At 49.3% G+C, this 14,642-nt stretch overlaps 1 pseudogene; it reads left to right on the forward strand.

Moving 5' to 3' along the window:
- Positions 1-7,729: 7,729 nt before the first annotated feature.
- On the forward strand, positions 7,730-12,835 carry LOC123820542 (annotated as a pseudogene).
- Positions 12,836-14,642: the final 1,807 nt, after the last annotated feature.

Raw genomic sequence — 14,642 nt, forward strand, 5'->3', positions numbered from 1 at the left:
TTACCTCTGGCTCAGACTACAAGTTAGCGCGCTGCCAGGAGGTGTGGGCTACCAACAGATGCACAGGGGGCAGAACCCGCTCTCAGCCCCCCACCCCCACCCTGGGTGCTCCAAGTGCTTCACCAGCAGCCACCCCCTGGTCCAGGCTCCCTCTCTGCCTCCCCGGCTTCAACCTTAACTGATCAGAGCCTGGGATCCACAGCACCTCCAACAGATCAAGAAAAAACCACAGGCCCATGTTCTTGTTGAATATAGGGGCAACATTTCTCAACGAATATTAGCATGACTAATTCAGGAGCACATCAAAAGTTCTTTTCCCCATGATCAAATAGGATTTAACACAGGGTCCAGAAAATTGTCAAAAAGGTTTCAACTTGTGCAAATCTATGGAAGCTTTATTTATTATTTCTTAGAGAGGGGAAGGGAGGGAGAGAGGGATGGAAGCATCCATGAGCCACAGAAACACAAATTTGTTGCAATCTGCCTGGGCCCTGGCCTGAGACCCAGCTGTGTGCCCTGACCAAGAATGGAGCAGGGGACCCTTTGGTTCATAGGCTGGTGCTCACCCCACTGAGCCACACCAGCCAGGGCTGACACCTATGTAACTGTATGAACTCATATCAATGCAATAAATTTCATTGTAATAGACTAGTTTGGAAGAAATAAATCCAAAACCATCATGAAAAACACTTCCTGGTCCTGCCAAGGATTGTTCTGTGTGTCAGATAATGGACCTGGTGTGTTTGCTCCAGAAACTCCACAAGTATGTGAAGTGATACTCAGGATGTGTTTGTAAACCAGCTCCCAGAAAACACCGTTTTTTTTTTCATGAGCCCTGATTTGTGGCATTTAATTCCTGGGTGTAAATGCTCCTTTCTTTTTTCCTTTCTTTTTTTTTTTTTGCAGTTATTCAATTTTTATTTTTAAAATATTTTAAAATTATTATTGCATTACAGTTCTCCCAATTTCCTCCCATTGCCCTCTTCAGCGCATTTCACCCGCCCCACCTCCACTCCAACAGTCAATTCCCCCCCTGTTGTCAGTGTCCATGGGTCATTCCTACACTTTCTTTTCTAGTGCCTTCCCCCTCTTTCTTCTTGCAGGGCTGGAGAGCAGCCCACCACTGTCTCCCTCAGTCCCTTGTCTTTCTCCGGATTCATCACCCCACTGAGTCCTACCCCGCACATTTTCAGGACCACATGCTTGAGGACCTGTGTGGATTACTTCGCCCCCAGTTGCACAGGGACAGCTCCCTGGTCGTACAGTTCCCTGGGGCCAGCCAGGTCCAAAGTGCAGGTCCCACTGCAGGCCTGGGTGTGCACAGGGTGCTGTGCAGCCCCTTCTGGCCCCCAGGATCCTGACTGACCTGGATGGTGGACCCTGGAGTCCCACGGAAGCGCTGCGCCAACCTTCCCAGCCCCATCCCTCTTGTCCCTGTCCTCCCAATCCTGGGCTGGGTCCTAAGCTTGCACCACCCCCGCCAAGAACCACTGCACTGCTTTCCAGGGCTGCACCACAGCTCCTTCAGGTCCGGGCACCTCACATCACCCGTGCTTGCGACAAACCTGGCTGCAAAAAGAAGTTCACATGCGGCAGGAGCTGCTCACCACCGGATGGACACGGGACAGAAGTCCTTCCCCTGCACTCTCTGCTCCAAGGGCTTCACCACTAGCAACCACCTGTCCAAGCTCGCGCACCTCCACCTTGCTTTGGCCTTAACTGCTCAGGAGCCTGGAACATGCAACACATTGTCTGGAAGCCTGGCCAGAGAGCCACGCACAGGGCAGCCCTCAACCCAGAATGTGCCAGCTTGCTGGGGCAGGTGCAGTCCAACCAGTCCTCGCCCCGCCCAGAGCAGCAACACCCTTGTTTATCAAGGCTCCATTCCAGTGACCCCTGAGGACCTTAACATTCTTCTGATCCCCTCAAGAGCACAAGGAGGAGGCCTGAGACTGCACGGGGGTCAGCTGGACCTTGGAGGTGGCAATGAGGGCAGGTGCCCATGTCTGTAAAAGTCGTGGCCTATTTTTAAAAAATAATTTAAAGAAAAAAAAAGAGTTTTTTCCAGCTGGCCAGATACACTGGAAGGTGAGGACCAGACCTACAACCTGAGATCCTGCCACCAGAGGGAGCCAGAAGCACGAAGCTGCTCCATCCACACAAGATCCCAGAAGCCCCAGAACATAAGCAGGACCAACAGAAAAGATCCCTCCCCTGAGGGCAGCTGGTCAAGCTTGCAGGAGGTGACTGCGACGTCAGATACAAAAAGGGAACACAGCACTCCAAAGATCAGGAAGAATCAGGATCTATGCCATCACCAAAGATCATAATAACATCCCAGTAGTGAACTCAAAGTCATGGAGAATAGCAGTTTACCCAACAGGTAATTCAACAGACACTCCATTAACTACAAGACAAAAACAGAAAGACAATTCAATAAAGTCAGGAAAACATTACATGGACCAAATGGCATTTTCAACAAAGAGACAGAAATCATCAAATAAAACTCATAAATTTCATGGTGGAAAAAATATGTTAATGAAATGCAGAATGGTACAGAGGGCATCAACCAAAGAATAGAACAAGAAAAATACAAGAGGCCAATATTCTTGTCGAACATAGGTGCAAATAACTCAATGAATATTATGAGAAATTCAAGAGCACATTAGAACTTTTGTACACCGTGATCAAATGAAATTTAACACAGGGTCCTTATAATTGTGAAAAATCTCTTAACATGTGAAAATCAATAGGAGTTGTCATCACAATAAAGTAAATGATATATAACATATGCTTGCTTCAATAGATGCAGAGAAGGCATTGGACAAAGTATACCATTCATCCAAAACAAACATTTCATCATAAACACTGTCAACAAATTGGGGGTAGAATGAACTCACCTCAGCAAATAAAGGTAACATGAGGAAGCCCACAGTGAACATCAGACTCCACACTGAAAAGCTGAGAGTTTTCTCTGAGATCAGCAACAGGACAAGGAAGCCCACTCTCCCCACTCCTGTGCAACTCACACTAACCGTCCTAGGCAGAGCCCTCAGACAAGGAAAACAAACAAAGGGATCCAAACTGGAAAGAAAGGAATAAAACTGTGTGTGGGTGATACGATATTTTATATAAAAAACACCAAAAACTCCACAAAAATGGTAAAAACTTAAAAACAAACTCACAAAAGTGGCAGCATACAAAATGACCATTCAGGAATCAGTGGCATTCCTGTATGCAAAATAGACAAAAATCAGGAAAGGAAATAAAGATTTAATCCCATTTACAATAACATCAAACACAACAGATGATCAGTAAGGAGTTGAAAGGTCTGGACATTGAAACCTCTAGAACTTTGGTAAAAGAAATTGAAAAGACACAAATAAGTGGAAATATATTCACATTTACAGTTAGCAAGAATTCACTAAAATGTGTATACTGCACAATGTACAAATTCAGTGCAAGCCCTTTTGAAATTTCAAATTCACTTTTCACAGAACAAAAGGCAATAGTAAAATTCATACAAAACCACTCAAGACCACCAGTAGCTAAAGGAACCTTGAAAAAAAAGAATAGAGCTGAAGGCATCACACTACCTGATATCAAATTATGCTACACAGCTGCAATAATTAAAACAGCATGATAACTGCAAACAAAAAACATACAAAATAAATAAACCAAAGACATACAGACCAGTGCAAAACAATCAAAGCTACCAAAATAAACCAGTGACTTCCCACCAAATTGGAGGTGTAGGTGTAGACACACTGTGGCTCCTCACACAACCAAAAGGAGGACAACAACAAACTTGAAAAAAAATAAACTAGAACTGACAGATATTCAAACTGTATGGAAGTTCAAACACCAAGGAGTTAAGAAGAAACATTCATCCAGCCTGGTTGAAGATGAGCAGCCAGGGGGAGAGGACTCACCACAAGGTGGTGGCTGGTAGACCCCTGAAGCAGTGGCTTCTGGCTGGGCAGTGCCACATTCGCATGCAGATAAATGGGTAGGCACACCTGGGCACTGAGATAGACCACACAAGCCAGGGTTCTAATATGAGAAAATAAAGCTTCAAAGCCTCTGCTGAAAACACCTGTGGGGGATGAGGGAGCAGTGGAGAAACTGCCAGCCTCATGGGAGGTTTGATTGGACAGACCCACAAGGTCCTAGAACATACACAAACCCACCCACCCAGGATTCAGCAACAGAAGGAACCAATTTGACTGTGGGAAGCAGGGAAAGTGAATGGAAACCAGCAGAGAGCAGAGCAAGTGGCACTGTTCCCTCTCAGATCTCTTCCCCACATACAACATCACAATGCAAAGACATGGGTTGCCCTGCCCTGGTGAACACTTAAGACTCTACCCCTTACTACATAACAGGCACTACAAGACAAAAAAAATGGCCCAAATGAAAGAACACATAAAAGCTCCAGAAAAATACACCTAAGTGATGAAGAGATAGCCAACCCATCAGATGCACAGTTCAAAACACTGCTCATGAGGATACTCACAGAATTGGTTGAATATGGTTGCAAATTGAAGAAATAAATGAAGGCTATAAAAAGTGAAATAAAGGAAAATTTACAGGGAACCAAGAGTGATAGGAAGGAAACTAGAACTCAATTCAATGATTCGGAGCAGAAGGAGGAAAGAAACATTCAACCAAAACAGGATGAATGATTCTTTCTAGAAAGAAAAAAAAATGAGGAGAGACTTAGGAACCTCCAGGACATCTTTAAACGTTCCAACATCCAAACCGTAGGAGTGCCAGAAGGAGAAGAGGAAGTGCAAGAAATTGAAAACTTATTTGAATAATAACGAAGGAGAACTTCCCCAATCTGGCAAAGGAAATAGACTTCCAGGAAGTCCAAGAAGCTCAGAGAGTCCCAGAGAAGTTGGACCCAAGGAGGAAACACCAAGGCACATCATCATTACCTTAGCCAAGATTAAAGATAAGGACACAATCTTCAAAGCAGCAAGAGAAAAGGAGACTGTTACCTACAAAGGAGTTCCCATTAGACTATCAGCTGATTTCTCAAAAGAGACCTTGCAGGTAAGAAGGGGATGGAAAGAAGCATCTCAAGTCATGAAAGGCAAGGAACTACATCCAAGATTACTCTATCCAGCAAAGCTTTCATTTACAATGGAAGGGCAGATAAAGTGCTTCCAAGATAAGGCCAAGTTAAAGGAGTTCATCATCATCCAGCTCTTGCTATATGAAATGTTAAAGGGACTTATCCAAGAAAATGACAGAATGACAGAAATGGAGATTACTTGGAGGGTTATCAGCGGGGAACTGGGGTGGGGGCAGAGGGGAAAAGTTACAGAGAGTAAGTAGCATAGATGGTAGGTAGAAAACAGGGGGAGGTTAAGAATAGTATAGGAAATGTAGAAGACAAAGAACTTACATGTACAAACCATGGACATGAATTGAAGGGGGAGAATGCAGGTGAAGGGGGTGTGCAGGGTGGAGGGAAATAAGGGGGGGGGGGAAATTGGACAACTGTAATAGCAGGGTCAATAAAATATATTTAACCAAAAAGACATAAGCCCATGCATTAACTAATATATGCTGGAGTAAAGGAATCCAGTATTTTAATCCAGTCCTAAAATCTGCCATTTCCTTGTGCTTTCACCACTTACATTTAATGTAATTGTAAACAAGGTTGTTTTAGGTTTCCCATTTCATTGTTTACTTCTGTATATCATCACATCTGCTGCTTGCTCTTCAGGTTTCCTATTACTGCTCTCTGTGTGTTTTGAGATGGATTTTTAGCATCCATTCTATTTTACCTATGGGAATTCTAACTATGAATATTTCTACATTGCTTTTTCATGACCATTGTAAGCATTATAATATACAACCTAATCACAGATTCTACACAGAGAACTACTAAACCTCTGCAAGGTCAATGCAGAAGCCTCACAACTGTGCAGTTCCCTTTATGCCCACTGCCTTGCACTGCTGTTGGAATCTGTAGTCCATCCACACATCACACACCCCACCAGATGATGTGCCCAATTCTGCTTTCCACAGCCATGCCTGTTTTTCTAATGTTGAGAGGAGAAAAATGGGCTATTACATTTACTTAGATATTTACTTAGCTATGACTGTTCTTTAACTCTTGAATTTCCAAGTTTCCTTTTTGAATGATCCCCTGTCTTCCTGAAGAACTTGTCTGTTCTAAGCAGGTCAGATGCTCAGGTTTCCATTATTTCCCTTCCTTTCCTGAAGAATATTTCCAAAAGAATTTCACCTGAACTTTTCTTGCCTCTCAGGACTTTAAACTCTTCTGAAAGTGATGGTTTCTGATGGGAAATCTGCAGTCACTCCATCATGGTTCCTCCATGTGCGATGTGCCATTTCTGTCTGGGTGGATTCGATTTTCTTTGACTAGTTTGATGATGCTCATGATGTGTGTGGGCTTTGTTTTCAAAGATTCACAGCTGAGTTCCTTGGGCAGGTAAACATATGGCTTTCAAGAAATTCATTACATAGTCAGCTACCTATTACTTCCAATATCGTGTTTCTTCATTAATATTGTTCTCATTTTGCTCCTAGTTCAGGAACATAAACTGCCTCACAGATACCTGAGTCTGTCCCTTTTCATTTACAAGCCTGGCTGCCCTCCACAGGGGCTCTTACCTGATGCTGGAGAGGGAGTTCCCAGTGTGAGGGGAAGAGCTCTGCTCAAGGGAGGAGGGGCCCTGAGGAGGCAGAACAGACCCAGAGGTTTGAAGGAGGGCGATGAGGGTGAGGCTGGTGCTGACTAATCCAAAGAGGAAGTGAGTGAAGGGAACTGTTTGGGGAAAGAAAATCCAGGGTCCCAGCAGGGCCAGACTTTCTTCGGAGAAACTGTGACCAGTCTCCTCAGAACCTCCTCATGCCACCCTCCCCACTGGGGTCATCCTGCCAGTGACAGCCCATTGACTCCTCCAAGAACCAAGAACAGGGTGGAACAGCCTTCCTTTCCCACTCTCCCACTTCCCTGATGGTCATCCACTCCAACCCATAATGTCCCACTGAGCCCCTCTGGACAATGTCCCCCATCCATCACAAGACTCAACTGTCTTTTCATCACATCAGCCTCCTTCCTGCAGCTCAAATCCAGGCCCCACACCTTGTTCAAGTTTGCTCCTCTCTCCACCTCCTGAGGACTCTTCCTACAAAGGACCTGATCTAAGCTTGCCCACTCCCCTCCTCCACCAGTTCCCATGCTTAGAAAGATCCACATTGTACCATCTGACATTGAAAGTTGTCAGTGGTCAGGCTGGAGCTAAACACAGCAGCCCCAGGAAACACCAGTCACCCTCCAAAATCAAAACCACCAACCACACTCCCCTCTACCCCAAACCACCCACAAAAACTGAGCTGTATAAAAATCCTGCACTTTCTCTGCTGTTCCTCAGTCACTCTGAACCTAGTCACCTACTTCCCAAGATCAAGAAAGAACCAACAGCAGTCCTGTCTCATCACAGTCAACTATAAGTGCAGTTATACTTGTAGGTTTGTGTGAATGACTTAAAATAGTGATTTACACGCCATCCATGGGCCAGGTGAATGTTGGAGTTTTATTCCTGATGGAGTTCATTATCAGTAGAGCCTACTGGCATGACATTTTCACACAGGGGTAGCCTTTTTAAAACATAAATCTGTTTGTCCCATCGACTCCAAGATAAAATCCAAACTATCTGCACAGTGCTCCAGATCCTGTGTGCCCAGGATGCAGCCTTTGCCTGACTGCGGCCCCTTCTCAGAACAGCCCAAGCTCTTTCTGGTCAAGGACGCCCCACTGCCCACGGTCTCTGGACTGATCCCTGTTCATGCCTTGGGTCAGCCCATCCCTGAGAAGAACACCCTCCCAGCCAGCAACCAGGTTGCATGATGTCCCCCTGTTATTGAACCTCACTGCCTTGTTCTTTCTCCCGACATGGACAGTCTCACCGAGTGTAACTGATCTGTCTGCCATCCACATATCTACCTGTCTGTCCTCATTCCTCTGAGCCCTGTGAATCCAGGCACAGAGTCCAGCAGTTTCAGCAGTGACACTCCAGGACCTGCACGTGGGTGACTGCTCAGTACATGATGCCTGATGGTCTGGCCAGTGGGAAAGAGGAAGAAAATGGCACTTACAAGGTGTCAGGAGAGGGAAGTGACACAAAGTTCAAGAAAAGGCAGAATCAGAATGAAACAGAACTTAGGCTGCTCCTGAGCCCTGGCAGTCGTCCTCTACCCTCATGTTCTGGGACAGGTGTCACCATCTGGGTCTGGGTGTCACACAAGGTGGGTGCAGAGCCTGTGGGGTCTGCTGAGACTCAGATCAGGCTGAAATCTCCAGAGCTGCTGTCCCCTCAGGCCCATCTTTCAGGAAGGGGCTACTTCCCTTCCTGCCAGGCCACTGATAAGGAACCCAAGACCTGTCACACAGAGCTGAGACCGAGTAACACCCCATTTGTTACTCTGTGATGCAGTGAATTTATATGTCATCTGCACACTGGAGACCGTGGCAGGAAGCACCACGACCCTGACCCTCACTGTTCTTCTCTGTCTCGGTGAGCTTTGGGGGAAAGATGAGGGATGGGATCCCATCATCTCCGAGGTCCTAGTCCCAAGAGACCCCAAGGATGAGGAGTCTCAGGGGGGACACAACTTCTGGGAGAGGAACAGGTGGCTCTGCCTCAGATCTGACCCCAGCACCCAGGGGCACAGACCAGGCCTTGAGCTTCTGTGTGTGATTTGAAGGATAATCTCACAGGGACTCTCTTCCAGGGCTGTGCCAGGGCCCATGGCACCAGGTCCAAGCAGGTGAGTCCTCCCCCAGAGCTCCTGCTTCAGTACAATGTTGCCCTTGGGCAGCTAAGGGACACACACTGGGTCTGGGCTGATTGGGACCAGTGTGGGAGGAGCTGTGGAGTGACAGCTGGGGAGACTGAGGGAAGAAGGACCCTCCTGACACTGCAGGCCTGATTGCTTTCCAGCAGTTCCCCCAAAACCGTCCATCTGGGCTGACCCAGGCCCCGGGGTCAGACAGAGGAGCCCTGTGACCATTTGATGTCAGGGGTCTCTGCAGGCAGATGGCTACCTTCTGTATAAAGACAGGGGCTCTGTGCCCTCAGATATGAGGATCCCATAGGACTCCAGCAACAAGACTGGGTTCCTCATTCAGTCCATGAGCTCACAGCACACAGGGCTGTACCAGTGTGCATACAGCACTGGTGGCACGCTGTCCCAGAGGAGTGAGACCCTGATCCTGGTGATGACAGGTAAGGGGACTCATGTCTCCTCCCCACTGTGGGAGGAGGGGGCCACAAAGGATGAAGGGGACAGAGTGTGGCTTTAGGGGGGCCACACCCCTCACAGCACACACCTGGGGAAGGTGGAGTGATGGTCCCCTTTAACCCAGATCTTCCTTCTCCCTCAGGAGTGTACAGTGTACCCTCCCTCTCAGCCCACCCAGGCCTGGTGGTGAACTCAGGAAGGAACATGTCCCTCTTGTGCAGCTCACAGTCCACATGGGACACTTTTCTCCTGCTGAAAGAGGGAGGAGCTGAGACGCTCCAATGCAGAAAATTGGAACGAAGATCCTATAGGAGGAGCTGGCATGCTGTCTTCCCTGTGGGACCTGTGAACTCCTCCAGTGGGGGGACCTACAGATGCTATGGTTCCAACAGCTCCAACTCCAATGTGTGGCCACAGCCTAGTGACCCTCTGCACCTCGAGGTCACAGGTGAGGTGGCCGATCCTTGCTTCAATTCTTTCCTGGGCCCCAAATTTCTGATCTAAACCTTCTGCCTAGTAAAGCCCTGGGGATTGTGAGGTTACTGACAATGGTTTACTGGGGATAGAACCTCAGGCAGGAGACTTAGGGAGGGACAAGTGAGAGCTCTCCCTGCAGCCCCAGTGGGTGGTGGGTGTGAGTGTCCCCTGGGTGACAATGACCTTCTCCCCACGTGTGTACAGGAAGCCCTCCAGGTCGAGCTGGCCAGGGCCCCTGCTGCTGCCTGGAGACAGCCTGACCCTCCAGTGTCTCTCAGAGCCCGGCTTTGACAGATTTGCTCTGACCAAGGACCAGGGCCCCACAACCCCCCCACATCTCCTTGGGCAGCACAGCCCCGACTTCCCCCTGGGCCATGTGAACCTCTCCCACGGGGGCTGGTACAGGTGCTATAGTGGACACAAACTCTCCTATGTGTGGTCATCCCCCAGCGCCCCCCTGGACATCCCGATTGCAGCTTAGGAGCACTGGCCTGCCCCTGTCCTGACTGTCTTCCTTGGGGCTCTGGCCTGTGGTAACCATGGTTGTGACGGGGTCCAGGTTCTGGTTCTGAATTAGAGGCTGAGAGGACTGAGATTTTTGGGAGGGAGGGAGGGATGGGAATGGAGATAAAAGTTACCCACCAGAGCAACAGAGAGAAGGTGACAGGAGTCACACACAGTGTCCCTGGGAAAGGAGACAGTCCCCCAGCTCAGAGTCTAGGGCATAGGGGGAGGGGTGGCTCTCTACACATCACAACCCTCCTTTCCCCAGGAATGTACAGGAAACCTTCCCTCTCAGCCCAGCCATGACCCTCAGTATCCTGGGGAGGGAACATGACCCTGCTGTGCCACTCTAAGGTCAGGGTTGACACATTCCACCTGCACAGGGAGGTGTCCCTGGATCCTCCCCAGCAGCTTCATCTGCAGGACATGGCTGCCCCCTCTCAGGCCAACTTCGCCATCAGCCATGTGACCTCGGGGCACCATGGGACCTACAGTTGCTACAGCTCACACAGCTCCTCCCCCTTCCAGCTGTCACAGCCCAGTGATCCCCTGAAGCTTATGGTCTCAGGTGAGGGACTCCCACCCCATGTCTTTTGAGGGTGTATACTCTTTCCCAGGATACCTATAGGCTGGGATGGGAAGGAGGGTGAAACAGTGAGGTCATCAACGGGGGAATCCCACCCCATAAAGAAACAGAGAAGACAGGGAGTCCATGCCTTACCCCATCTGAGGGTCCATCTAGTGCTGGTGTGTGTAGGAAGGAGACTGAAGTGTGTGAAGGAACAACATTTGGGGGACATCTATGTAGTCTCTTGGACTACAAGAGACATGAAGAGGCAGGAACCCACAGCCTCCTCTGGTTCCTGTGTCATGCAGCATCTGGGGTCTGCAGACCCTCCTCCACATGGACAAACTTCATGTCTGCTGGATAGCAGAGTTCCCCTAGCTTAGAGGAGACACAGACTCCAAAAGACTTCTGCTAATTTTTTACTTTATAATTCAACACATCAAATAGTTCCAGAAGGCCTTGTTTCCTAAAGTCCTGGGGATAAATGTGGAGACATTAGGAAGGGGCCTCATGTCTCAATAAGCAGTGAGGTCACTGGATCCCATGTGGTCAGTGGGGAGGAAATGATGAAGGGGAAGATGCCCAACTCAAAGGGAAGAAAAGAGCAGGAGTCATGCCTGCCTCTGTCTGTGGTGCTGATTCAAGGGTCCTGAGCTTTCCTGGTCCCTGTGGAATAAATCCCATATGGGAGACATAGTCAAGGGGCCTCTCATTATGGGTCAGGGTGAGTGGGGGTCCGCTTGGAGTCTAAGCTGAAGTGCCGTTGCCTCAGGCCCTTTGAAGTGAATCCCAGAGACCAACTCCTTCCTGTAACTGGGACTCAGTTCTCCCATCTATCAGAGCAGAATCCAGTCCAGGGTTTGAAAAACCTCAGTTAGTTTACAATTTTGATGCCAGAGAATCCCTGTGGTAGAAAGAACATAAGTCCACTCTCAGCTTGTCCTGTCTCCACAGGGGACCACTGTCATTACTAGGATGGGAGAGGATGGCAATATTTCTGCTCCATTTCCATGACACCAGGTGGTCAGCTGGGTCAGGTCATCTTCCAAAACACCTCCCTTCAGAACTTAAGTCTTTGCCCGTTTCCTCCTCCCAGAGTTTCCAGGGATTTCTCTGAATTTAATTTTTCTGTTTAACACAGCCTGTCTTACATCACTACATATCTGTATTTTTGTCTAGGTGTTTATCTAAACATTTTATTCTGTTGTGTATCCTTTCTGCCTGTTTCTTATCAGTCTCACTATCTAGGATACAAATCAATAAATGCTTAGGTCTGGTAAGTGTGGTAATCCTTGGTCCCAGAATGGTTGCATGGTGTATTGTATATATTCCATCATTTATTTTGTAAAGAATGGATTGATAGAAGAAATAAAAGTGATGTGAAAATATATAATCCTAGTCAGAGACACAAAGCTGGAGCTGAGGTGGAGGAACTAAAAGGTAGGCCCAACCCTTCACTCCCTCATGTTCCTAACCTGAAGAAAAAACTAAGGCCCCAAATGTCACCTTGGCATCCTAATTCCATGCAAACAAGGGGCCCAAGGTGCTCATCTCAAGGGAGGTGATGGGCATTGCTAGTGACAGGGACTCGATGGAGATCAGAGAATAGAGGACTGAGGTATTCCCATACCTCCTCTCCCACACCCTACGTGTCATTGATTCCCAGCAGCAGCTAACACCCTGGGACCATTAAAGAATGAGCCAGACTCCCAGAGTGGAGAATAATGTATAATTCGCAATTATCGGGCTCAGGGCAGAGGGTCAATCCAGTCAATGCAATGAGGTGCATTGGGGAGACATCCAGGGGTCCTGGGGTGGTTTGTCATTACTGTGAGTCCTGTGACCTCTTTGTCCTCAGTGTCTAGACTCAAACACCCAAGACTACACAGTGGAGAACCACATCTGATTGGGTGTATCTGGCTTGATCCTGGTGGTCCTCGGGTTGCTGCTGTGGAAGTTTGGCACAGTCAGAGAAGATCCCACAGTGCAGCCAGCAGCTGAACACAGGGGACAACAAACCCACAAGTCAGTGAGGTGGAGCCTGCAGAAGAGTCTGGTGAGCCCAAGAAGCTCTGGAGGGAACTGTGGGCACCTTTGGGGAAGAGTCTGCTGAGAATGTGGAGGGTGTGGGCATGGTTCCCATGCAGGGAGAGTTGGGGCTGCTGCTGCAGAGGCTTCTCCACAGTTAGACTGTGGGCGTCTCACCTCACTGCACTGCTGACCTTACTTGACTGGCCCCTCTGTTCTCAACCCTGTGACCTGGGGCTCAGCCCACATCACAGGTTCAGATCCACACCTGGGTTTAGCCTCCATCTCTTGTCCACTTTCATGTGAGACATTTTTCTCGCTTTTATTGTCCACATTCACTCATTTTGTGTCTGGTTTGGTCAGATTGGTCAGACGCAAAATCTTTTTCAAACACATGAATAAATGGATAAATATAAAAATAGCTTGGCCAGGGCACTGGTGTGGCTCAGTGGGTTTGTGGCAGTTGCCTAATTCCTGGGTGTAAATGCTCCTTGAGGGCAGGGAGAACCACCACCACCCTCTCCCCAGTGCCCGCGACTTTCTCCCCCTCCAGCAAAGTCACTGAGTCCCAGCCTTGCACCCTTCAGGGCCAGTGGGTTGCGGTGACCTGCAGGGATTACTTCGCCTGGACCTGCTCAGGGCAGCCTCTGGGGGCTCAAGGTGCCCTGGGGGAAGGCCTGCCCAGAGGGGCCCCAAACCGCCCACAAGCCTGGGTGGGCTTGGGATGTCTCACCCGAACCCGTAGCCAGTGCAGCGACACCCCTGCTGGCCACCAGGATCCTGGCGGAACTTGGAGGTGGGCAACGGGATCCGGGGAGACGCTGTGCCATCCTCCCCTCCACAACCTCTTGGCCCCAGTGCTCCTGCACCAGGTCTGGGTCCTAGGCCTGCACCGCCGCCAAGAGCCACCGGGCTCCTTTCCTGGGCTGCCCCTAAGGTCCTTCTAGTCCTCATCCCTCACACTGCACTGCCAACGCACACTGCTGAGTGCCCTGTGCAGGCGACATGCCTGGCTGCGAGTACAAGTTCGAGGGCTGCGACGAGGAGGTGCCCGCCACAACCGGGTGCACAGGGGCCAGAAGTGTTTCCCCTTCCCTCCCTGCTGCAAGTGCTTCACCTGCAGCGATTCAGTGTCCAAACTAGCGCGCCACCACTCAGCTTCCCCTGTAACTCCTACTGCAGCCCAGAGCCCACCAGCACCTGGCCCAGCAGCCTGGAGGGAGTCCCAGGAACAGCCCAACTCTCAACTTGAACCCTGGCTGCTCCCAGCGCCCCATGCAGCTCCCCGGAGCTCGCCTGGCCCAGAGCACCAGCAACAGGCCTGCTGTCCCGGCCGCCTTCCAGCGATCCCCTGAGGACCCTGAGATGCCTCTATCCCCTCAAGAGTGAAAGGAAGAGGTCTGAGACTGGACTGTGGTCAGCTGGACCTTGGCGATGGCCGTCAGGCATGGGACCTGGGGGCCGTGTCTGTAAAACCAAGAGCCTTTGAGTTAAAGAAAAACAAACATGAAAGAGGAGGGAGAGGGGAGGGAGGAGGAGGGAGATTACCAATAACTGCTCAGATACATTGAAAGATGAGGACCAGACCTACAACCTGAGATCCTGCCACAAGAGGGAGCCAGAAGAACGAAGCAGGCGAATCCACACAAGGTCCCAGAAGCCCCAGAAGACACGCAGGAGCAACAGAAACCATCTCTCACCTGAGGGCAGCTGGTCAAGTTGTAGGAGGTGAGTGCAATGTCAGATACAAAGAGAGAGCACAGCACTCCAAAGTACACAA

Source organism: Phyllostomus hastatus, unplaced genomic scaffold (assembly GCF_019186645.2).
Source record: "Phyllostomus hastatus isolate PE091 unplaced genomic scaffold, TTU_PhHast_1.1 phas_contig_349, whole genome shotgun sequence".
Lineage (NCBI taxonomy): Eukaryota > Metazoa > Chordata > Mammalia > Chiroptera > Phyllostomidae > Phyllostomus > Phyllostomus hastatus.